The 26,658-nt window shown below is 34.0% G+C and overlaps 1 protein-coding gene across 2 annotated transcripts in view; it reads left to right on the top strand.

Annotated features, from left to right (window-relative positions):
* Window positions 1-26,417, top strand: part of LOC129036989 (uncharacterized) — a 170,635-nt gene extending 144,218 nt beyond the window's left edge. The window contains exons 5-6 of one of the 2 annotated variants that reach the window (XR_008502710.1): window positions 2,505-2,640; window positions 23,933-26,417. The gene's annotated coding sequence lies outside the window, so the exon portion shown is untranslated. Of the gene's footprint in view, window positions 1-2,504; window positions 2,641-23,932 lie in introns of those variants that run through there. The other variant, XR_008502709.1, reaches the window with a different exon arrangement.
* The last annotated feature ends 241 nt before the right edge of the window (window positions 26,418-26,658 follow it).

Below are 26,658 nucleotides of genomic sequence, written 5' to 3' on the forward strand. Positions count from 1 at the left end.
ATTAAGCACAGAAATTTAAATTCTTCTAACTAAAATGCATTAACTTAATATGATGAATTCTAGTAGATGTGAAAATTATCAACTCATCAATCATTTGAAACTTGCAACATTTGCAAAGAAAAGGCTTTTGAAAGAATTCAGTGTCACTAATATCTCTTTTTTTAAAAAAGATTAAATTTTATTGCAATAAACAAGTTTCTTCTCATTACAGACTAGTTTCGCCTTACCTTTTTAAAGTTCTGTGTTCCCTAAGTTTTGAGCTTCATTTTCTTTGCATCAAATAACTTATTTGATAAGAGTGGCTAGCATTTTCTACATAACAGAAATCAAGTCAGGCAGGGTGCAGTGGCTCACGCCCGTAATCCCAGAACTTTGGGATGCCAAGGTGGGTGGATCACCTGAAGTCAGGAGTTCAAGACCAGCCTGGCCACAGTGGTGAAACCCCATCTCTACTAAAAATACAAAAAATTAGCTGGGTGTAGTGGCAGGCACCTACAACCCCAGCCATTTGTGAGGCTGAGGCAGGAGAATCACTTGAACCTGGCAGGTGGAGGTTGTAGTGAGCTGAGATCGTGCCACTGCACTCCAGCCTGGGCTACAGAGTGAGGCTCTGTCTCAAAAAATAAATAAATAAATAGAATAAAATAAAAGTCACTTAAATTTCCGGATATGATTAGCAGAATAAATTGAAGTAAACCAATGGTAGCAAAAGCAGATTAAAACTACTCAAAATAATGCTTTTCCTGAAAAAACTTATACAAATGGTCATGAATTCAGAGTATTGGTTAAATAGTGAGGGGAGTTGCTGAAGTTAAAAAACAATGTATTAGGAAGCTAAACTATAATGTATATAGTTTATGTGGTATTCTTTGAAAATTATATCAAAGCCATATTATCTATATGTGCATACATCTTAGCTACAATCCACCCAGGTGGTAAAGAGAGAGAAGAATACTAATGCATTAATTATCCCTTTGCCACAGTTAGAAATACATGTTAATTAGGATTTCCTATTTCATTAACACCCTAAGATAACCATGTAATATCCAAATTTCACAAGTTTAAAAAAAGTTCTGTGTTCAGGGAAGCAAAATTGAGGACGTATTTAAATATTCATTATTAAAATTAAAGTGTAGGGTATTTGCAAGGTTTTAAATGGCTATCTTCCAAAAGAGAAACATAAGTAAAAACTTGATTTGTGGAATTTAAAACATTATTTTACTTTTAGCTATTAATTGTATCTGCCTTTATATCTTTTCAAGACCATCCTTATCTCTATATGTATACTTCTATACTGCTTTTATTGATGATATTGCTTTAATTGGTTCTTATTAAAGAATAATTTTTATCCATCCATTAAAGGACATCCATTAAAGAACAATTTTCAACCTTAGTCTGTAGTGCTACTGCAAGGTCACCTCGAGGAAAGCAAAGTGTCTTTGAGGAGAGAGAAGACTCTCCACCAACTTCTGATTTGATAGGTCTCCTAAGTCTTGTGTTGATTGATGGCAAGATGAAAGCAATACCTGTTTAATATAGCCAGAAGCATTCATTCCTAGGTGCCAGGGGCCCTTCATTCTCATGTTTCCAGAAAATGCAAGATCTGGAATCACACCAATTAGGAGCACAAATGTCTCAGACATGGCCAGTGTAGACAAGTGTGCCTGGAAGGTCTAGTTCATGCCAGTTGCCTTGGTGTATTGTAAAATATGTTTCCTCCCTCTCTCTCTCTCTCTCAGAAGCTTCTTTGATGACAGAGAATAGGTACTTGTATGTACCTATGAACCTAATGTGTCTGTCTGATCAGGTACAAATACCTATTCTCTCTCATCAAAGAAGCTTTTGGCTTATATTTAAGGATGCTCAGTATTGCTACCCTTTTCACTTATTTTCCATGTCAATCTTTTTCTTCTTTTAGGGCAAGTAAATGTTCTAATTCCCAGAGAGGTCAGGAGAAGGGATCAATGGTGGGAATGTGCCTAATATTTTTTGATAGTTCAGTAAGAAGAATTTTCTGTCAGTTTCTTTTAATTCATAATTCTACATTATCTGTGTATTGTATAATGTGGAATTCTAAATATCTGCAAAACTGAATATTTAGTGACTATATTCTTGCATTGTGTATCATCTTTTTGTCACTCTTTTGACTTTCTACCCTCTACTTTATTGCCAAGTAATCAGTCCTAAAAAGCAGTAGCCTTTTATAATAGAAATGCTTCCAGACATTAGATCAGAAATGGTCCCCTCCGGGCATCAGTTAGCATAATTAATCTGAATTTCACCTACCTATCTCTCCAGGAAGGAAGAATAAACTTGCTTCTGAATCTCAGCTGAGCCAAACTTCTTGTGAATTAAAATATCTGCTTTGATTTTGTATAATGGCTGAGTATTTTATCCCATGTCAATGGATTAAAAATTTGAAATCTTGATAACAAATATAATTGAGAGTTAGTAAAAATTTACCTTTGGTATCATTCGTTTCCCTATCATTTCTCCCTCCACAGTATGATGGCACCATATCTCATCTTGAACCTCAGCTGATCATCTAACAAGAATCCTTCTGCAGATCCCATCTAAAATTACATTTCCAGGCATTCCACTTAACTGGAGGAAAAAAAACATGGATCGTATGGAAACTATGTAAGTAAGATAGACTTCAGTTTGAATCTATTCTGACACCTCTGTAACGTTAAACAGGGTGTTTTGGCTCTTTTACTATGAGCTTTCTTATCTAAAAGTAAGAATACTAGCAATTTTCTTTTAAACTTGTTGGAAAAGTTAAATGAGATATACGTTTAAATCACTTTTGTGTCAGGCACATAGTAGGTACTCAATATACAATTAACTTTTCTACTCTCTAATCCAACATATCCACCTTGATTAATAAAAATGCATTTATCTTGGTGTACTAATGTGTGAAGTGGGTCTTTAATACCTTAATTTTTTTCATGAAACATCAGAATTAAAACTCCAAAGCATCACAGAATCTATAATTTATCCATATTTTTACACATTCCTAAACAGAATTTAGTGTTACTTTTTAAATTTTCCATATGTTTGAATGTATGCAATTATAGATTTGAAACGTATGTATATACATATATAAATCATTATCTTCAAATAATCACTATTTGAATATTGAAATAATTACTTTCAATATTTCTTCATAGTTCATAGTTGTTGCTTTTATAGTTGCATAACATCCTCTTTTACTGTTATTGGAAACTTACCACTATATCCAGAATTTACCTCAATAATCTTGCTATTAAAATTTTGTTTTCTATAATCTTTTTCGAAAATTCTAAGAAGCAAAATGACTGAACCAATCTGGGTAGTCACTATCTTTTAAGTGGCTCTTGATAGCAGTATGTGAAAGAACAGTGGGTTTTTCTCAAAGGAGTCATGTTAAACTTGATGTTCAGTTAACAAAGTGTTTCTATAGGGCTTAGAGAAAAACCTTATAGCAGCCAGTGCCTTTGACTTCTTGAATCCTTCACCTGTGTATACAGCTGACTGTCTCACTCATGAACTTCCAAGTAAATCACAATATAAATCTGGAATTACTCTACAAATATGAACCTCTATGCCCAGTGGAAAATAATTGCCACAATCTTTCCTCTAGGATAATTAATGTTTACATATGTAAGCAACAATACTTATCTTCAAAATACTGAATTCTGAAGAGTTCCATAAACAACAGTTTTTCAAATAATGTCTTCATATGCAAATTTACTTATTTATTTTCAACATTTATCTATTTTGTAGTTTCATTTTGATTACTGTTAACACCTTCACTATTATCTAAAAGGTATGGCATCTTCATAATGCCAGTTTTTATTTCAGAGTTTCAAATCATTCAGAATACTGAGGATTCTTTTGTATAAAAATAAATTGCCCATATCGTGTGTATTTCATTTCCTTGGTATGAGTTTCTATGTTCAACCCTGTTAGGACGTTTGACTTCTCTCTCTTGATTTATGTCACTTTCTTTTTCGTTCTCTGCAAAGCCCTCTCGCCTTCCAGCCTTTCCCACTCATTTGAGAATACGAAGGTTTGATGTAGGTGAATTGGCCTCCCTGAAGACGAGGAGTTTGACACAGATTGCAGAAACTTTCCTCTAAAGTTGTATATCAGATGAAGAGTTGTTAAAAGAAATAGCTGCCTAAAGCATCTCATTTCAAATTACCTGGAGAGGGAGTTTTCGTCAGAAACCATCATACTGATAGGTGAAAATACATTGCCCAGCATATTCACCACGACACATTATATATGCTACTCCCATGAATAATTGAAATTGTATTTCACAGAGTACACATTATTAGCATTCAATTGAGCATACAACAGTAGATTTAGAGAAAAACCTCATTCTGAATATTTAATATTAATATTTAGCATTTTTATGGTATATTATATTTTCAAAGTGAGGTATAAAGATTTATAATGAATTAGTGATCTCCATGGGATGTGCCTTGGAGGCATGTCTAGCTCATTCTGCCCATTTTACAGTTGAAGAAATGGAGGACTTGGGAGATTAAGGGATTTGCTCAATCTATCTCTGTATCTTCCTTTTACTGAGTTCTGCTGGCAGAAGACATCCACTGATTCTTTTAAGGGGAAATTAAGATAAAAATGTAATATACAATGTTTTATATTGAAATTCAAATATTCAAATAGCACGGACAATGGCTCCTTACTGAAGATGGCATGTGAAGCGAATAACACTGGCTTCTTAATTCTTCAAAAGTCTTCAAAAATAAAGATGATTGTAAGTAGGTATTTGGCAGGAAAGATAACTGTAGAGTCATGGAGTTTTGTAGCGAATTGCCCTTGCAATTCAGGTCATGAGGCTTCTTAGCCAAGAAGCAGTTCCATGAACTGATATGTGGGCCTGCTACAATACATAGAATTAAAGGATTCCCCTGGGCATCTTTGTCTACAAGCAGATTTCAAAGCATTTTGCACTTTCCCATGATAAATTCGATGTTGAATATTACAAGGTAGCCAGGCATTCAAGGGAATTAAAAACATTTCTAATTTCTGAAAAATAACAAAATGAGGAAGCCAATTTTCAAAATACTTTCAGTTTTCACTTCTAATCAAGGAAAAGACTCTAATGGCCATTAAACATGTGTATCCTTTTTAGTTAACTTTAGTGTGTGTGTTTTTTTAACCAAAAAATGAAACTATTGAGAATATATTCTATTTTTAAAATGTTATAATACTATAAACAAAGGTATATTTGAATAATTTTGGCAAATGTCAGAATCAAGCAAAAATGTGTTTTTAGACAATGAATTAAGAATTATAAGAGGATTTTGGAAACTGATTGTATTAGTATTAGTATTCCCTCCTTTACAAAAGCACATATTGGGGTATGGAATGACTTATTTATTGTCACAGAACTGACAATATTGGGGCAATGGTCAAATCACAATTCTGATTATTTAACCTTTACTTTTTTACTTTTTTTTTTTTTAACTGTTTCTTTATCTCTTTGATTCTTGATTGGAATGACAGAAAATTGAGAATTGTCTTTTTTTTTTGAGAAGGGGTCTCGCTCTGGTCGCCTGTCTTTTTGAAATTAATTTTTATCTTTTACAACTAGATATTATGAAGTTAAAATACCTTTTACTTAAAATATAAACTCATAGTAATGGAAGCTGATTGTGTCAACCACCTTCCTTCCATCTCCTATCCTAAAATTGTAGTGATTCTCTATTGACTACAGAAAAAAATCCCTCCCGTTTGGTTTGAGGATTAAGACATCTCCTTATTTATCCATAAACATTTATTAATTTACCTTTGATTCCCATTGCCAATCTGTGTTCTGGCCACATTGAATTATTTATCTGGAGTTTCTTTTTCTAATATTTCTGGTTCCCTGGTTTTTCTCATGTTCTCATTGCACCAAATTCTATTTGCTTTCTCTCCACACAGAGTAAATCTGCTCAGCAGCAAGGCTAATCTTAAATTTTATATCTTCTGTGAAGTCTTCTCTGCACCCCAGAGCAATAAGTGAGCTCCTCCTTCTCTGAAGTTTCTGAGCTCTCTAGCTAGAGCTTATCCATTTAGTCATATACAACCTGCCGGACTGCAGATTCTGCAGGTTAGAGTTCTAGCTGATTAACCTTTCTACCTCCAGTAGTAATCCCAAAGTCTAATGCTTTTTCTTCATTCATTCATCTACTCATTCATTCACCCATTCAACTAATAACTGCTTTAAAATCTTCTGGGTAATAGGCACTGTGTGATTAATGAGTAGTTACTCAATAACTATTTTGTTAAATGAACAAGAGTAAGCTAACAAAGGTCAGTTTGAAAGGACCTAGAAGCCAAAGAAGTTTATCTGGCAACAGAAATAAAGTAGACTCATTTATTAGAATTAAATGCAGATTAGTAATATTGCTGGACAAATTCCTAATGGATATAGATATCTATATCTATCTACACACACACAACACACACACACACACACAGCATAGATTCTTTTCTTTCTTATCTTTGACATAACACGACTGACTGAACTAGCTTTTGTGGCTCAGAATTTACTTTGAAAGTTAACATTTATCTGAGTTTTGAAGGGTTGATTTTTATTGTCCTCCATACAGTTACTGTTCCGTAGGTAAAGCAGCTTCCTGTGAACCTAATAAAAAATTCACATAAGGCAGATAAAAATATGAATAATAGTTCTTTAAAGGCATATATCAAACACATGAAAGAAAACTTAAAGACTTCAGAAGAAAATCTTTTTGTGTGACTAAACAGACAAAAAATAGCCTCCAAAAATATAAGTAAAAATTACATAGGAAGAGTTATAAGTCAGAATATGAATACCTATTATATATATCTATATTGATACTGATATCTATATAAATCCAACAATTATTTTCAAATATCTTGATGACTATATGCTAAATATCCATATTATATGCAAATTCATGCCATTAAAAATTAAAAAATATATGTGTTAAAATTTTCCAATAAAATTATTTTCAAAAATTTTTTTTGCTGTTAAAAGATGACAGCATAGCTAGAATATAATATCTGGTACCTTTCACAGGCTTCCTTAAAGATTAATAAGAATTCTTCATGGTATACATCTTGTTGGCAAACCAAAGCCCAAAATATGAGTTGTTAGGAAAAAAGATAATCTTTAACTAGCCAATTTATTCTTTTTTGGAGGGAGAAAGAGCCTAGGGGATTGTACATCAGTGATGTAAATTAAAAGGGAATTAAAAATATTATCAGAGTTACACACTTGCTGTCAGCTTAAAAGTAAACAAAGCTCGCTGTTAAATGAAGTGTGCTTGTTCTTACTTCTTTCTGTGAACTGAATCACATTAATAGAAGTAACAGTTTGTCAGGTAGGAGCTGGGCTATTGATTGTTTCTCCACAGCATTGATTGCAAACTTTGACAATTTGGTCTCATTTCTTCAGTTCACTGGGGGATTGATATTATCTAACCCTTTTACCAAGTTTATATATAAATGTTGTAAATAAGGTCATCATAAATTTTATTATCTTTCTATTTTTCGAAATAGTAAATTTAAATCTCAAAGCCATGTCTGAGAAGGTAAAACTGCTTCTTAAAACTGAGTAAATCTGGTTATATCTTTACTTAGGGATTTATTTTTCTTCTGAATAGTCATTTTTCCCACAATACTATCTTGGCCATTTGTTCAATATAGATGAGACCTGAGTACCTCAGTGTATGATTTATTTACTTTTTCTTTTCTACTTATTTCCCTATAAATTTCTTAGTCTGCTTTCATATTTACCTACCAGAATGTGATATTACTCCAGCACTTCCAAGCCTACTAGTAATGATTGTGAACTCTATGTGCACCTTATAACCACATATTTAAGTGATTCCACATATTCCACATCAGATTAAATTTTCCATTGTCTTTTGATACTCTATTTCTTGTTTCAAATTCAAGATCATCCACAAATTTGCAAGTCGCACTGGTAACATTATCTGATCACATCCTTTTCTTGTTCTTTTGTTATTTAAAATGCTCATGAATGCAAAGTATGTTGGCTTCTTGGTATAAGAGACTGTTGTCTAAATGTATCTCAGGATGAAATAAATCTAAAAAGAAGAATCCTTACTTACCTTTGCCTTACCTTATATTCTGTAATACATGTTATATAATGTCAAAACACAGGAGTAATAAGTAATGCTAAATTGTCCATTACCAATACAGCTACATGGTTTCAGTTGCCATTTCAGGAACAAGAGAATTAAGAAAAGTAAAAGATGATATTAAATGTTCGCCTAAAATTTGAAGGTAAAAACAGTCAAGTGAGAAGGATAGCGATAATCTCCACAACCCCCCGACACACATTTACCTGTGTAACAAACTTGCACATGTAGCTCTGAACTAAAATAAAAGTTAAAAAAAGACTAGAGAAATAACTATTTTTGAAATAGTCTTATTTAGAATCTCATATTAGTCTAATGAAAGCTGATGCTAAAAATACAAATTATTTAGCATTTTGTTTAAATTATAATATGCATATAAAATTACATCATTCATAAGTGCACACATCAGCAAATCTTCCACAAAGCTAAAACACTCAGGAAATAACAAGTCAGATAAAGAAAGAGAACGCTGACAGTCCCCAGAAACCGCTATTGTGTTTCCTCCCATCTATTACCTGCACTGCAAGCTTACCATATTCTGACTTTTATTATCATTTGATTACTTCACTGGTTTTGAAATGTATATAAATGTTTTTCACCCAGTATCATATTTTTGATTCATCCATTTTGTTTCCTGTAAATATGGTTTGTTCATTTTTATTGACAGACATTTTTCAGTGAACAAATATATCAAATTTACCCTCTCCCTTACAAATAGGCATTTTGGCATTTTTAGTTTTTGTCTATTAAAAATTTTTCTGTGTACATTTTTATTTATGTATTTTGGTTAAACGTGTGTGTGCATTTTTATTTGGTGTGTGTGTATATATATATGTATGTATATGCAATCTCACAATGTCAACAATTTTTTTTTTCCTTTAACAATTGACTAATTCTAAAATCTACATAGGCAAGCAAAAATCTTGGAATTGTCAAAACAATTTTGAAAAAGAAAAGCACTGTTGGAGAATTTATACTATCTGATTGAAAGACTTGTGGAACTACAGTAATCAAGATTTATTTTATATACATTATGTAGAGAGATAGATATATAATATCTAAGATTGGAACTGCTGAATTACTTAGAATGCATATGTTCAGGTTTTTTATTTCCAGTTGAAAAGGCAATTATTTCTTTGTTCACTTATCTTGAATCCTTAGTCCAAAATTTGTAGCCTTATTTCTAGACTATTCTGCCCCATTAAGATATGCATATTATGAAAGACATTATATAATAGGTTATATATATATATATAGCCTTTCCCTGCATCCATAGCCCAATGTCTTGGTTACTGTAGTTCCATGTCTTAAGTTCCATAAGTCAGTCAATCAGACGGTATAAATCTTCAAATAGTGCTTTTCTGTTTCAAAATTGTTTTGACAATTCCAAGTCTTTTGTTTGCCTAGGTAGATTTTAGAATTAATCAATTGTTAAAGAGAAAAAAAAAAAACCTGTTGAGATTGTAAATGAGATTACATTAATTCTATTAATAAATATGAGAAAAAATAACATCTTAAAATTGTTGAGTCATCCAACTCACAAGCATGGCATATGACGCCATGATTTTAGGTCTTCTTTAATTTCTCCCAGTGATTTTTTATTTTGCTTTGTTTTGATTTTTTTTCATGGAGCAGGCCTTGCACATATTTTGTTAAATTCTCCTAAGTATTTTGTGATTTTATTATGTTATTGTACATATTATTCAATTTCAATTGTTTGTTGACAGTTATAGAAATACAATTTTTTTATATATTAATTTTCTGTCCTGTGACCTTGCTCTGCTTACTTTTCAGTACTTTTTTTTCTAGATTCCTTTGGATTTTCTACAGTCACAATCATATCATCTACTAATGAAGAGCTTTATTACTTCCTATTCTCTATTTTATATGCATTTAATTTATCTTCTTTGCCAATTGCATTGGGTAAGTGCAATGTTGAATAAGAGTAGTGAGAGCAGATATCCTTGTCTTGTGCCTGATCTTAGAGGGAATATATTCAGTTTTCTGAGACTGAGCATGGTATTGGCTTTTTTCCATAGCTATCATATATCTACTTGAAAAGTTTGGTTTTCTGTTTTTTAAAACCGTTTCATTATTAATAGGTGTTGATTTTGTCAAAGTTTATTTTTAATCTACTGAAATTTATTTTTCCTTTTATAAAACTTATAATGATTTTCAATGTTAAAACAACTTTGCAGCCTTGAGATAAGCCACATTTGGTCACAGATCATTAATCATTTGAAATATTACTGAATACTCCTCATTAATATTTTGTTAAGTATTTTTAAATCTGTTTTCACTAACTGTATTAAGCTGTAGTTTCTTATCTTGTAATTTCTTTGTCAGGTTTTGCTACCAGGGTAATTCTGACTTCATAACATTATTTGGAAAGTGCTCCCTCTTCCAGTATTTTCCAAATTTATGTGGAGTTGGTATTATTTCTTTAACTGTGTCACAGAATTTACCATGAAATCAATTGAGTAAGATAATTTCTTTCTAGGGAGATTTTTAATTGTGAAATTTATAACTTCTCTCTCTATATGTGTGTATATAGGGATATATAGGAATATTTAGATTTTCTATTTATTCTTGAGTTAGTTTTAATAATTTTTTCTCTCAAATTTATTGGCATAAAATTATTTCTAACATTTTCTAGCTGTCCTTTCAGGATCTATGCTTATGTCCCCTCAATTATTCTGATATTGGTGACTTGTTTCATGTCTCTTTCTTTCCTGATAAATCTGATTGAGTTTCATTAATGTCACTGATTTCAAAACAAGGGCCTTTTGTTTTACTGATTTCCTCTATTGCTTGAGTATTTTATATTTTATGGATTTCTGCTCTGGTCTATTATTTTAGTTATCCTTTGGCTTACATTCAATTTTATTAGCACTTCTTTTCCTAGAATCTTATTGTGCGTGATTAGGTTCTTGACTTTTGAACTTTTTAAATCTAACATATGCATTAAAAAATGTGTAATTTCCTCTAAGTCTTACTTAAGTGACATATTACCAATTTCGATATGTTGGGTTGTTTATGGTTACTGAGTTCCAAAAAATTTTTTAATATATACTATGATTTTTCATAATCTCATATGTTAATGCAAAATATGTTATCTAATATTCAATTATTTGTTTTATTCCCATGCTTTTATTATTGATTTTTCATTCCAGTATAGTCAGAGATTGGTATTATTTAAATCCTTTTAAATCTGTTGAAATTTATTTTCATGGTTCACAATATGGTTTATTATAAAGAGCATGTATTCTGCTGTTTGTACATTTTGAATAAATGTCAATTAAGTTCACACCAGTTGATTGTGGTGTTCAGGTCTTCTGTTATACTTTCTGAAAATTTGCTGAATTTTTCCCTCACTTAGAGTGAAATGTTGAAATTTCCAACTGTAATTATAGATACGTCAAATTTTCTTTACAATTCTGTCACTTTTTGTTTTTGTTTGTTGTTTGTTTGCTTTTGAGACGGAGTTTCGCTACTGTTGCCCAGGCTGGAGTGCAGTGGCATGATCTCTGGTCACTGCAACCTCCGCCTCCTGGGTTCAAGCGATTCTCCTGCCTCAGCCCCTCTAGTAGCTGGGATTACAGGCACCCGCCACCATGCCGGGCTAACTGTTTATATTTTTAGTAGAGATGGAGTTTCACCATGTTGGCCAGGCTGGTCTCAAACTCCTAACCTCAAGTGATCCGCCCGCCCCAACCTCCCAAAGTGCTGGGATTAAAGGCGTGAGCCACCGCGCCTGGCCTGTTTCATGTAATTTCAATCTATTTTAGTGTTTGTACATCTGTTTATGATTATTTTTCACGAAAAACTGACCCTTTAATAACTGTATAATATCCCTCTTCATCTCTCTAAACACTTTTTTTTCTAAGATCTACTTTTTCTTAAATACAGCCAGTGTACTAGTTATGGTTAGTGTTTTGATAGTATATCTCTATTACTCTGTTATTTAACCTACTTGTTTTTTATATTTAAAGTGAGTTTCTTATACACAGTATGCAATTGAGTCTTGATTTTTTTATTTTTATTTTATTTTATTATTATTAGTATTAGTATTAGTATTAGTATTAGTATTAGTATTAGTATTATTCTGAGACAGAGTCTCGCTCTGTTGCCCAGGCTGGAGTGCAGTGGCACGATCTCGGCTCACTGCAAGCTCCTCCTTCCGGGTTCACGCCATTCTCCTGCCTCAGCCTCCAGAGTAGCTGGGACTACAGGCGCCTGCCACCACGCCCGGCTAATTTTTTGTATTTTTAGTAGAGACGGGGTTTCACCATGTTAGCCAGGATGGTCTCGATCTCCTGACCTCGTGATCTGCCTGCCTCGGCCTCCCAAAGTGCTGGGATTATAGGCGTGAGCCACCGCGACCGGCCTATTTTTTATTTTATTCTATTTTATGTATTTATTTATTTGTCAGAGTCTCGATCTCTAGCCCAAGCTGGAGTGCAATGGCACCATCTCGGCTCACTGTAACCTCTGCCTCCCAGGTTCAAGTGATTCTTCTGCCTCAGCCTCCCCAGTAGCTGGGATTACAGGCACCCGCCATCACGTCTGGCTAATTTTTGTACTTTTGTAGAGACGGGGTTTCACCGTGTTGGCCAGGCTGGTCTGAAAACTCCTGACCTCAGGTGATATGCCCGCCTCGGCCTCCCAAAGTGCTGGGATTACAGGCGTGAGCCACCTCACGTGGCGTGAGTCTTGATTTTTTGAGTGGACTGCGAATGTACGTTTTTTAGTTGGAGTGTTTAGTTTAGTGTTAAAATTGCATTTACATTAGGTGCAATTTTCAATGGTGTTTAAATCCACTATTATAGCATCTGTTTTCTCCCTTCCCATCTGGCACTGTTCACTTTCACCTGCATCTTCTTGGATCGAAGATATTTTAAATAATTCAGTTTATATTCACAATTAAATTATTGAGTATACATTTTTTGTTCTTAAGTGTTTCTCTACTGCTTATGATACACATCTTAAATTTGTCTCATTATAACCCCAGATATTGTATCAACATGCTTAAAATGAGGGAAATTACAAGAATACATTTACACTTACCCCCTCCAGTTTTTGTGCTTTCAGTGCTGTTACAGCCACAAATTTTAATTTTTCAAATATTATAAGCATCACAGTACATTATTTTGTTGTTTGTGGTGGTATTTGTTTTAGTTCATAATCTTTTAAAGATATTTTAACATGAGCATTAAATTATTTTATATTTAGAAACTTTTTTGTTTTTTTTTCAGTGCTTTGCATAGATCTGAGTTTCTATTTGTTATCATTTTCTTCTGCTTCAAAAATTTCTAAAACATCTATTGTATAGATCTGCTGATGACAAATTTAATTAGCTTGTCTGAAAATGTGTTTATTTTTTCATTGAATTTAGATGTGAAGATTTAGCTCCTTATTTGCCACCTTAAAGACATCATGTCATTGTCTTTATGGCATTCATAGTTTCAGACAAGCTATATATAGTCATTCTTAATTTATTTCTGTGAAGGTAGCAAGTATTCCTTGCCTTCCTTTTGATTTCTTTTTATTTTCTTATCTGGTTTTCAGTTACTTAACCATGATATGACATGGTGTGATTATCTTTGAAGGAACAACTTTAAAATTTTTAAATTAAAAATATATATCTATGTATTCAAAAAGCTAAATATTAAACTGCTTGATATTATAGCAAACTATCCTAGAGCTCTTTTCATTTTTTTAACCTTTATATTTTTCTCTGTGATATTTTTGTTTAGTTGAACATTGCTATGTCTTCAAGTTCACTGATCATTTTTACAGGTTTCTAGTATGATGATAATAAATTATGTATTATTTTTAAATATTAGCTATTGCTATTAACAATTGCAAACACATGGAATCAACACAAATGCTCATCAATGATAGCCTGGATAAAGAAAATGTGGTACATCTACACCATGGAATACTATGCAACCATAAAAAGGAATGAGATCATGTCCTTTGCAGGGACACAGATGGAATTGGAAGCCATTATCCTCAGCAAACTCATGCAGGAACAGAAAACCAAACACCACGTTTTCACTTATAAGTGGGAGCTGAATAAGGAGAACACATGGACACAGGGAGTGGAACAACACACACTGGGGCCTGTTGGGTGATGGAGTTGGTCGGGGGAGAGCATTAGGAAAAATAGCTAATGCATGCTGGGCTTAATACCTAGATGATGGGTTGATAGGCGCAGCAAACCATCATGGCACACGTTCATCTATGTAACAAACCTGCATATCCTGCACATGTACCTGGAACTTAAAATTAAAATTAATAAAAAAAGAAAAAGAAAGGTGGTTGGGAGCATAAACTAAAGAATTCAAGAAGACTTTACAAACTATAAAATGCAAGGAAATGGTTCCTACTTAAAGCCTCAAGAAAAGAAGGAATACTTATTCATTTCTTCCTGCAATTTTAAACTAATACATAGCATCATTTTCTTTTTACAGAAAATATTTTCTTTATACAGTCATCCTTCAGTGTACATGGGGAACTGGTTCCAAGTACCCTGAATATACCAAAATGCACACCCACTCAAGTCCCACAGTTGACCCTGCAGAACCCACATATATAAAAGGTCAGCCCTCTGTATATGCAGGTTCATAAATACTATATTTTGTACATATACTATACTGCATTTGATTGAAAAAAACACACATATAAGTGGACCCATGCAGCTCAAACCTATGTTATTCAACACTCAACTGTAGTAGATATGCTGATCACAGGTTTTTTTTGTTTTTGTATGACTAAAAATGTGTATTTTACATTCAGTTTTGAATTATGCAATAATAAATTATGAAAGTCTAGCTTAATCAGTATTTTCTTTGTGCTGTTTTTGGTCAACTGATAACCAAGGATTGCAGTGGAAATATAAAGACACAGCACATTAATTGGCCCAACATGGGCTAAATCATAGAGGCCACAGATTTCCATGAGATTAGCCAAGACTTTGCTGTATCTTCATCATAAATTTTGAGTTTTCACTCAAAATCCTGCCTCTTTTCTGCTTTATGCTGCATGTGTTAATCACTAATAAATATCCTGTATGCTAAACTTTGTCTCAGCATCTTCTCTAGAAAACCCAAACTGGGACAGTTGGTATCAAAACTGATTTGAAAAAGCATATGATGAAATAAGTATTTGGAAATTGACTACTCACTGCATACCTAGACATGAGTGATCTGTCACTGATTTTAAGTGGAACATAGATCCAGTGATAGTCCAGTTGTTAAAATTCTGGGAAAAAGAAATACAATAGAATGTGTGAGGTAGCTGGCATTTGAGATACACAGAGGGAATAATAACCAACAAGTTTCATTATTTTTCAGTTACTAAGCACCACTGGAATCCTAAAAGAGAAAATGAAAACCTGCAAGTGATTAACAGGCAGGTAAAAGCCAAGAGTGAAAATCAGATAACCTCTTTTGTGATTCACTCCTGCTTAGCTTTTACTTGCAGCAGCAGGACAGAGAAAGCTGGGAACCAGGATGAGGGCCAGTGGCTGGGCTCAAAATTGTAGCCCCTACTGCCTGTAGTTGATATCAGAGACTCAACTGATACTAATTTTTCTTTCATCCACTTTTCAGTTACATTAGTTTACCATTACATCTGCTGGCTGCACTGGCTTTCCTGGAGACCAGTATCTCTGAAGGTTCTGAGTTCCTGTCTTCATGTCTTCACTCTCAGGCTGGGGTTGCTTCTCTTGCCCAGTTACCATCACAATTGGACAAGGGAACCCAAAATAGTCTAAATGGATTACCAGGATTTTGCACAAATTTCTCCCTGGCCCCGTTCCCTGTAGCATGGGTACCTCCTCATGAAGATCACTGTCAAATAGTCCTGTTAGCCAGGTTGGTTACTTTTTTTTTTTTTTTTTTTTTTTTTTTTTGACTGCTGGTCTCTGAGCCAAAAGCAAGAAAAGGGCAATGGCAGTTGCTACATCTTATAATTCACTGGGAGTCCTACTATGATTATGGCAACAGTATGTCCATGTGTGTACTTGGACTTTTAACCACTTAGAAGCTATAATTTGGGGAAAGAGGAGTACACATTTTCCCAGTGATCAATGGGTGATAGATAGTAGGGCCACTGCATCTTCCTACCCTTGGCTTTGAGATCTAAAGATGAATATTCTTCTCTTTTGATAATAGTATCATCTAAGGGTCATTGACTTGACGCATATTCTTTATTCTGGAGAATGGGAGTCCATTCCCATAGAATATCATCTTGAAGCCAGTGCTTGAACTGATCCAATACTATATCAGGCTGACAGCTTCTGAGTGGTGTGACATGTGATATTTCTAGTGGGTTCCATGATTATGGTCCCACTCCCACACCCCCTTTGTTATAAAGTGGGATTTCATTCTTAAAATATATTATGTGATACCACATTCTTACAGATCAAACATTCCATACTTTCTTAGTTAGTGGTGCTGCCTCAGGCCACATAGGTAGAAAAGACAATCCCTATATTTAGAATATGCTTTTTTTCCCCTCTGATTAGAACAAATTACAGAATTAATTACATGGAAACAGGCCAATGTAATCAATTTTCTGTTGTGTAGTCCATTGGTGTCCTCAAGGAATGGTGCCATATTGGGAAATCAGTTCAAGTCTCCACTGCTGGCAGTTTGGATATTTTGTGATAGCAATAGCTACATCAACCTTCTGCCACTGGGCCCATACATAGCCTCTCTTCTTTACTTACGGTCATTCTTTTCATATGTCCATCATGCCAGCATTGCTGTAGCTGTTCCTTGGGGCTGGCTGATGTAAACTGGCTGACTCATTATGTTTACTTGGTGGATTAGTGTCTCTTCATGGGTATTCTTTGGTAGGCGTTAACATAGGATACAAAGACGTTCAGGTTTTGTTTTACATCCATCCACATTTCGTCTACCACAGTGCACTTTCCCCAATCTTTTAATAATTCTTTCAGACTCTTGATACATCTAGCATAGCAGCTAAAATTGAGCCTACTTCTTGGGTGAGTTGGGTTTTACTGTCATCCTTCACTTGAATCTGCAAGGCTTAGAGTGGTGAGTTAAAAATGGCAAATACACCCACTACTACAGCATTTTGATCTGTGAAGGCAAGGCAACAACTTTTGCCATCTACCCAAAGGTACAATATGGGTAGATTGCAAGAGTTGTCACCTTTGTAACATTGTTTTTATTATGTTAACTAGGACGACAATGTCAAAACTTCTTCTTTATCTTTATTAGTATCATATCCCTTAACATGCAGGTCAGGAACACAACACTGGTTGCATGTACTGCTGTTCTTCAAACATTCCTCCAGGAACAGAGGATAACCAGAATCCTGAAGAAGCTACTTGCAAAATGTATGTGAAAAATGAATTTGAGCAGAGCAAGGATATATTGTTAGGAAAATAAGGCTAGATACCAATACCTACTTCAAGGGAGGACTTGTTATCTCAGCTGCCAGAAGACAGCTTCTAGCTGTCTGAAACATCAGAGTTGATTCAGCTATAGAGGACCACTTCACCTAAGGGCCTTCCTTTCCTGCAGCAGCCCATATTCCATGAACAATTGCAGTAAGGAACAGAAAGATCCAGCTATTATGGCAGGACAACTCTCATGGGCCATATATTCTCCCAAATTCCAGTGGGGTTGGCTGGAGCATTTTTAGGCTAGCATCACAGCGTAATTTCTCCCTCTGCCCACTCCGTCTTTCATTTGCATGATATAGGTGTGTATTCTTAGTAAATACCCTGTACACCAAACTCTCTTTCACTGTCTGCTTCAGTTGAACCCAAACTTGGACAATTGTCATCTGGTTTTGTTTCTGATAAAAAGTTCAGTATCAATGTAATATTTTGTCCTATGAATAAAATCTCTTTTCTTCTGATTGATTTCAAGATTTTCTTTCAAAATTTTAAAGATAATTTTATTAAAAATTTTTGCAAAGATTTGGCAAATTTTTTTTTGAATTTTATTTTAATGCTAGAAAAATCTCTGGAATATTCAAGAAGATAATGTGGCATATGTGGAAAATAGAGTTCTCGCCCCTAAAAAGCTATACATTTAATTTGGTTATGTTGTATAAAGCCATGTAATGTTCAAAAATCCCCTTCAAAAGTAGATAAAGTGGTTTTCCTAATGATAACTTACTTTGTAAGGAAAAATATCCATGTTATTATTTTCTCAATGTTTTACTTTGTCTCCAAACTGAACCTCATCCTTGGTGGGATTATCTCTATCTAACCTCAAAGCCCCCAACCAACCCCCTACCATCACTTTAGGATTTCGAGAAGGCTGGATACATTTCCATGATCCAACTTCAATTATCAAATTTAATCCCTTCTGCTATCCCCTTCCAGTTTTCAATTTGTGATATGGATTTGACTAATTTTTAGATTAAATTGTTATCTCTATAAATTAAGAGGTTAACTAGATAAACACTATAGTCCCTTCTGAGTCTCTATTATTCCATGCAATACATCTCTTGGAAATTCTGAGTCTTATAACAGGGATAATACCTTTCAAAAATTTTTTATTTAAAACATCTATTTCTAAAACAAGGTAAAAAATTTTTAAACATGTTTATTATTCAACAGTTTTGCTATAATAATCTGCTTTGTATTTTGCCTCCTAGGTTTTATAGGCTTCTTAAATATAGTATTTGATATCTGTCATTATTTTTAAAATCTCCTAGGTATTATCTCCTCAAATGCCACTTCTCCATTCTTACTGGAATTCCAATTACCTGATATTAGGCTTTACCATTCTCCCAAAAATTTCTTCTGTTATTTTCTGTTTGTTTGTTTATTTGTTTGAGACAGAGTTTAGCTCTCGTTACCGAGGCTAGAGTGCAATGGCATGATCTCAGCTCACTGCAACCTCTGCCTCCTGTATTCAAGCGATTCTCCTGCCTTTGCCTCCCAAGTAGCTGGGATTACAGGTACCCATGACCATGCCCAGCTAATTTTTGTATTTTTTTTTTAGTAGAGATGAGGTTTCACCATGTTGGCCAGGCTGGTCTCAAACTCCTGACCTCAGACGATCCACCTGCCTCGGCCTCTCAAAGTGTTGGGATTACAGGCATGAACCACCACACCCGGCCTCTTCTGTGTGTTTTTAACATTTTTGTCTCTCCATTTTTAATTTAGGTTGTTTGCTTTTGGCCTCTTACTAGTTTTTGAACTAGCTAGTGTTTTTAAACTTGCCATTTGTGTTTTTATTTTGTCTGTGTGTATTTTTTTTTATTTTTCTAACCTACACTTGATCCTTCTTTACAATTTCTTATAGTATGTCAAAATTCTCAATGACAAATAATTTTGGCTCCTGGAGTAACCTGTTCTCAGCTACTTTTTCTGTTGTCATCATCCCCATTAAGGGATTTCCTGGGGGCAAAATTAGAAGATAACAGAGAAAAAATGAGAATAAATAAAAATGGGTATTTCGCTTATTCTTTCTGAGCTTTCAGCATTTCTTTTTACACTCCTTAAGTCAGGCTAGTAGATTTCTTTTGGATCTTTCTCTGCAGTGTAAAGCTTACTTCCAGTTTTCACATTATGCTGAGTTGAGGCCAGAGGGTACCAGAGTAGGAAAAAAAAATGGTAAACACAACACCGTTTCAATGGTACGTAAAATTGTGCCATTCTTTCTTTATCTACTTCCTTGTATTTTATTTTCAGAGTTCCCAAATAATAACTCCAGTGCATCTATCTAGGTTTCTTTGATGAATTCAGTGAGATATAGAGAGGTGTGTGTTTATCTTACTCAGAATCAGCAGGATCTACCCCAACTTTATCCTTTATTATCTAGAATATAGTGATCATAGTTATTTTTACATTATTGTCTGACAATTACATTATCTCCATTTCCTATGTTTCTGTTTTATTGTGTATGGCTACTCTTGGTTTTCATTGCCTTATCTTATCTCTTAGAGTATTTTTATTGTTACTGATTTTTATAGAAAAATGTTATACAAATAAAATGTTGACAAGCTTCTGTCAATTCCTACTTCTGTCAAGCAGTTAGTAGCAATAATAATCACTGATGATCTTAATTCAACTTCAAGAACTAGATGATTTGAAGATGTGAGGTCCAGTTTATTTCTAATTTGGCCTAATTCCTAAAATGTGGTTTTCACGATTTCAACCCACTGGACTCCCTTATCAGCAGGCCTTGAGTTCCAGTTTTGCCATGCTAGCCCAGAAGTGCTAACAAAAGCTCTATTCAGCTTCTCAGCCTTTTAGAATGTATTAATTATCAAATACACATACCTGGTAGTCTTTAGAGACTAATGGGAAAGGCTTGTGATTTCTTTCTAGTGGGTTTTCTCAACAGCCCTCTGAGAAGGTTCTCAGTGAATGGCTGTTATTATTGTTGTTTCTTGCTTTAAGAAATTGTTGGGTCAATATGGCCATGATGACCACTTATTTTATTAATTAAGAATAATGTTATAGGATGCAGTATTGCATGCTGTGCTTTCCAGGTCACAGAAATACAGCCTTCAAAATAAAATCTAAGAAAATTTAGAAAGAAGAACTTAGCATGGAATTCATGTCATGCATTAGAAGGAATTGATTCTCAATCAATTTAGGAAACGTGACTCACCAGGAAAACACAGACTAAAAATACAAATTAATTACTTATCTATTAAGTGTTAGTCAATACACTAAAAAATGTTCCCCAAAGAACTGTTTCTTGTGGTGGATCTGGATTTGTTCATGCTGAACAAAGGCACTTAAACTTGGTCTGATTTTTTAGGTCCTTTTCATACCTTACATGGCCTACTTTGCAAGACACCATTCATTCATGGGTTTGTTCATTGAATACACATTTATTTAACACATACACATTTATTGAACACACATTTCAGTCAGTTTGAAAGACATTAAATATAAAGACTGTATGTAATAAATGCAGAGCTTGCTCAAAAGGAGTGTTTAACACAATGGACATTGTTATCAGTTCAATGAAAGAGCTATTAAGTGTTATTTTATGCAGCAAAAGCATGTAAGCCATCACATTTATAGAAGTGAAAACAAAAGCAGATAATCTTTCTATTTTAGGTATTAAAAGGTCATTGATATTTGGGGGATTGCATACACTAGACACTCAATATATGTTTTAATAACTCACTACAATTTTCCAACTAGTGCTATGATACACAACCATGTTTAAATCTTTAGTTCTAACAAAACTGAAGTGGAGTGTAGGTTACATGCCTTGCCTGCTTTAATTATTTTTTCTTTCCAACATTCACATAGTACATTGACAGCACTGTGGATTCTCATAAATTTTAAAACTATGGCTGTACTGCAAATTTGGATCACAAACTCCTCCAAGAAACACTTAAATAGCTTTCTAATTATATAGAAATTATACACAACTTGTATTATTGCATGATTTCCCTTGACCTGTAATGTTTAAAAGTAGGCGTGAATTGAAATTCTGAGAAAAACATATTCTTTAACTTCAAAGTCCTTTAGGTATGCCTACAGCAGCCCTTCACTCCAGGGACTCTATTGAAAGATTGCATGGGCAATGGAACTGTCAGGAATGTTTGTCTCCTTTAAGCAAAGTTTTGGATTCTATTCACTTGACACATGAACCAAGTAGGTAGAGATCAATTCAATTGCACCTGAATCATTGGAAGTCTCATTAAATGATACCATTTACTAACCACCTTCTGCCCCATGTTCTACTAACCTAGGGGTATTTCAGAAGCATTGCCAAGGTTTCTTCTGTCTAAAAAAGGGAGGGGGGCAGTTATAATTCAGCAGCTTGGGTAGCTTCTTCTTTCATTGTGTGTAATTTATAAAGCCAGACAGATGATATTTATTGTCTATATTGTGGCTAAATAACAATAAATAGTTTTTCTGAATTACTAATGTCCTTTTCCAGTCCATGCATTATAATACTCAGGGGTCTGTGTTGTTTTATCAAAAGGCAATAAAGATGAGAAGCAGAATCCACTAGCCTCTGCCCCTACCCCGCTAATATGTTGACTTACCTCTGAGTGCTTGTAGACTCTAGCACCCATCATAGGCCAGATATTATGCTGGGCTATGAGAACACAAAGTTAAGTAATACATACTATGGTTTTCAGGTGTGACCCATCTACTGATGGCCTTCCACTGATAGACTCCTTCCAGGAGTTTGCCTCTATCTCTGCCACATTTTTTCATTGAAGATTTAGAGTGCTTCAAATTTTAAGTATTGTATTTAAATCCTTGGGACTGATGGAAAAGTATTTTTCAAGACTATTTATGTTGTTTTAGATAGAACAAGATAGAATAATCTTGCAAGTGTCTGATATGAAAGAGTTTGAGGTCACTGCACCTAAACATTTGTTGTTGTTGTTGTTTTTTAAGAAACAATCATTCTTGTTTCTTAACAAGAATGATTTCTCATAATAGTGACTAGAAAATATACAAAAACAGCTTAAAAATTGAAAGCCTCTGAGCTTACAGTACCTATATGTAGCAAGATTTATTCCTATCAATCAGGAAGATGTTAAAATAAATCTAACAGCACTTCATCCTAAGGAGCAGTTAAGTCAGATCAGTTGGAAAGAGAATTTTCAGGCTAGTAACGCGCTCTACTTTTTTCAAAGGAAGAAATTCAGTGCCCAAGTATTTTTAAAAGATTATTTGTCATCACAAAATTAATGTAAGCTTATTTATTGTAAAATCATGGTGAAAACCCTATAATTTTCCTCAATTAAATGTTTAATGTAGTAAAAGCTGTCTCAATAAAAGAGGTGATCAGTTTGTAAAAATCAGCCAATGCAAATAAGAGCTTTGAACTAATTTAGGTTCCTTAACACAATGATAACCTGGGAAGCCTTAGGACTTAAAAAAAAAAAAAAAAAGAGTAGCCACAAGATTGGAGAGTCAGGAAGGCACAGGGCCCACCACAGGAACTGCATAGGTTTACCCCAAAGAAAAAGAGACTAACAAAGAGAATGGTCTTCAAACTGTTGAAAGATCAACAAATATAAAATGAAGTAGACGTATGTAAGCCAGCACAGGACCAACTGGTGGAAAATAACAAGGAGAAAACGCTTCTGTCCTGCAGGAATGTGAGTTTCCTAACAGTTGATGCAGCCCAATTATAAGATGAGCTGCCCTCTGAAAAATACAGCCTCCCACGCAGTATATGCTTAAGAAAGGACTATGTGGCTATCAGTCAATAACACTGTAAGAGGGTTTCCAGCAATAACACAGGAGATAGGTTTAGGGGCCTTTCATTAGAAAGTCTATTTCTGCTTCCTCTCTGCGTTTCCCCTCTCTCATTTTCTCTCATTCCAAACATTTAATTTCAGGTGGCTCCACCCCAATAAAGACAAGAGAAATAAGCATTTGGCTTAAGGTAAATGGACAAAAGAATGGTAGGAAGTATTTTTAGCACTTTGTGGAATCTCAGTCCTCTTGAGATGAGAGCCTTGGGCACTTTCTTTTCCCAGAGCAGATGAAAACAACAGGCACCAATGTGGCACTTCTATTTGCTTTGGTTTAGAATAATTTATATTTCTTTAGTATACAGGGCCTAGCACCATCATGCTCGGCTTAAAGCAAACACATTTTCCTGCATCTATACCATGGGAGTATATAGAATTTTTCCAAGAAAATTTCAAAAGAAACTCTTGAATGAATACAAACATATCTGAAATGCTATTTTTACCTCATTGCCTGAACATTGAACAATAATCAAAGCTTATGAAATTCTGTTATACTTGTGTTCACTAATTACCTCCTCCTCTTCAATTTCTAATTTCAGTTGAAGAGTTTCAAAAATAAAAAGAAAAATTGCAGAACAGTATGAGAAGACAGATGGCTCAGCTGATGACAAAATCCATTTGACTTTTACCACACTGGGAGATGGAGAGCTTGATTAATAGTTGGTCAGCCAATGAGACAATTTAAAAAGAAAAGCTACTTGGCAAAATATGTCTTAACCAGATACAGCTATGTTATAACTGCTTGACTTAAGTGTTTCTTGTGGAATCACCATTTTGCATCAGACCTCTTAAATATGCCTGTTTGAATAAGCTCAAACCAACATAAAACTGTTTCTAGCATTAAGTCCACAACGTAAGCCAATATAAACCTATTTTAACGCATCTACTGATTAGGTAAAAAAGAAAATGCCATTGAAAACTTCTTAGTGCCTTTCCCTGAATGGCACTATAATCTATTACAATTACCAAAGAGAAAAAAGATCAAAGAACGCCTGCCTATACAAATCATTCTTAGAATAATAGAACTTCAGAGTTGGAAAGAGCCTGAAACTTCTTCTAGCCAATTACCTTTATTTTACAAGTGAAATTAATGAGGCGCAGACACATGAAGTGACTTTGCTGAGACCACACAGACTTGGAGGAAAAACTATGTGAGAACATGAATTTCTGGTCTTCTAATTCAATATGCACTATCTTTTTTTTTCCATTTTTTACTATATGCATAGTCAGTTATCTTAGAAATATTGTTAGGATTATTATGGCTTCTTTTTTAAAGTTGGAGAGGACATTGCCCATTAAATTACATGTGCCTGTGCTTCAGAGTTATACAAGATCGGAAATTGTATATCTCAAAATAAACATGTGAATAGCATTTTTAAAATGCTGTTTAATAGAACATATCTCTTGTAAAAGCCTGGGGATAACATGATAATATCTGTTAATTTTAACTAGATTAATTTCTTTTTTTTTTTTTTTTTGAGATGGAGCCTCGCTTTATCGCCCAGGCTGGAGTGCAGTGGAATGATCTCGGATCATCTCGGCTCACTGCAAGCTCCACCTCCAGGGTTGACGCCATTCTCCTGCCTCAGCCTCCTGAGTAGCTAGGACTACAGGCGCCTGCCACCACGCCTAGCTAATTTTTTGTATTTTTTAGTAGAGACGGGGTTTCACCATGTTAGCCAGGATGGTCTCCATCTCCTGACCTCGTGATCCACCTGACTCGGCCTCCCAAAGTGCTGGGATTACAGGTGTGAGCCACCGCACCCGGCCTTAACTAGATTAATTTCTAAATAATAATTTGGAAGGGGGGATAATTTTTATATCAATGATTTACTTGTTATTATTGACGAGATTTTTGGTAACCTTTAGTTTTGTGAACCCATCATAATATTATGAGGAAAATAGCCAAGAGGAGCGATGACTTTAGAGCAGATGACCCCTTGAGCTAAACCTTTCAAGGGAAATAAATCACAAAAAAAATTATAGCAACTTTAGCTTCAACTTGAGAATAGATGCTCAAAATATTATGGCTGTGGTTATTACACAATGATATATTATGTGAATGATTTCCTAGGGAAACTTCTCTTCATCTTGTTATTATTTTTTGACCATACTGGTTTATTTATACAATTTTATACTTGATGCTTCTCTCATTTCCTTGATAACACAGCTGCACACACACACAAATGTCTGTCTATTGCTGAAGAATGTTAAGTAATATAATTTGACACGTGTACATTGTAAATCAATAAATGTGACATTTTCTTTTCCTGGTACATTCTGTGTAACTTATAACACAACTTAGGTATATGATGTGTCAAGTCATATCTTCTGTATTATATCAACTGGGTAAAGGAAAAGGCTGATATAATTTAATTTCTTAGGGTAGATTACTTTTGTCTCCACTTAAAAATTGCCTCTCATGTTTTGAATTAAAAGTTGTTTGTCAAATTGGATATACCAAATAATTGCATTCCTAGCTGTCTACATTAAAGACATTTAAACATTGTATATATAATTACTACATATACATTAATAATATATAATGTATGTATACACATCATATATATAATTAATATGAGAGAAACTGTTGATCATCTTTTTATAGTCCCTAGACTGTGATAAAAAATGTTAAATATATATTTTGAGTGTGTATCTAATAGTCACATGAATGTGACATACTCCATAATTCATCAAATGATAGTATTAAGTTTTGTGATTTTTTACTGTATGTGAAGTTATCACTTCCAAAAAAATCCACATAATATTATTGAATTCTAGTTGATCCTATGCATGCAGAAATATTTGGAGGTAAATTGTACCTAATTTAAGCAAGCTTTCTAAAAATTCATCAAAGTAAACATGGATGTAAATATAGACAGAGAGTTGCATAGATGGATATGTGATAAAGCAAATATGACCAAATAGTGATGTAGAATTTATAAAATCAGTAAATGGGTGTTAATTGCACTATTATTTTAATATGTCTGTATAGTTGAAATTTACATAAAAATACTGGAAAAAAATAGATATGTCCAAATTGTGGCTTACTACTTGAGATATTCCTTCAAATTTCTCTAATCTCATAGATTATTTTACAGTTTCAGTATAAACAACTCAAATTTTATGAGAAATTACTTGTGACTTAAACAATTTTTAAATTTAATAATTATGGCCTCAGAAATGAATGACACTGTACTTTAGATCAGGTGCTTTCAATATTACCCTGTCTCTAAACACTGGTTTCAAAGTACAAGCTATCGAT

The sequence above is a fragment of the Pongo pygmaeus genome, chromosome 4 (genome assembly GCF_028885625.2).
Source record: "Pongo pygmaeus isolate AG05252 chromosome 4, NHGRI_mPonPyg2-v2.0_pri, whole genome shotgun sequence".
Lineage (NCBI taxonomy): Eukaryota > Metazoa > Chordata > Mammalia > Primates > Hominidae > Pongo > Pongo pygmaeus.